This window comes from Cupressus sempervirens, chromosome 7 (genome assembly GCF_028749045.1).
Source record: "Cupressus sempervirens isolate cs-2001-9-10 chromosome 7, ASM2874904v1, whole genome shotgun sequence".
Lineage (NCBI taxonomy): Eukaryota > Viridiplantae > Streptophyta > Pinopsida > Cupressales > Cupressaceae > Cupressus > Cupressus sempervirens.
In genome coordinates, this window is record NC_143124.1 from 722,258,827 (window position 1) to 722,259,232 (window position 406).

The following is a 406-nucleotide window of genomic DNA, read 5'->3' on the forward strand; positions in this document are numbered from 1 at the left end:
AAAGTAATTTTACTTTGCTCGAAAAATTATTATATTAATCAACAAATATTGAAACCTCCCAACAAACAATTTTCTTATGTTTGTTTAGAAGTTCATTCTTCTAAATAGTCAACTATCTAACTTTTTTTTCTAAAATGTGTACAAATAAAAATTAGTTATTTTAATGGGAACAAAGAATTTATTAATAAATAAATAAATAATCTCTAAGAAACACATTGAAAATAGATATTACCAAAGACAAATGTCAAAATAACGATAAAAAAATTTCTAACATTTCTCTTCAATTTTGAAAGGCTTGGACATAAAATATTGACTTAGTGATAATGGGAGAAGATAAATTGAATAATATGATATTTTCCATTATAGTAGCCTTTTGACATTACGCTAAATTTGCAATGCACATTGC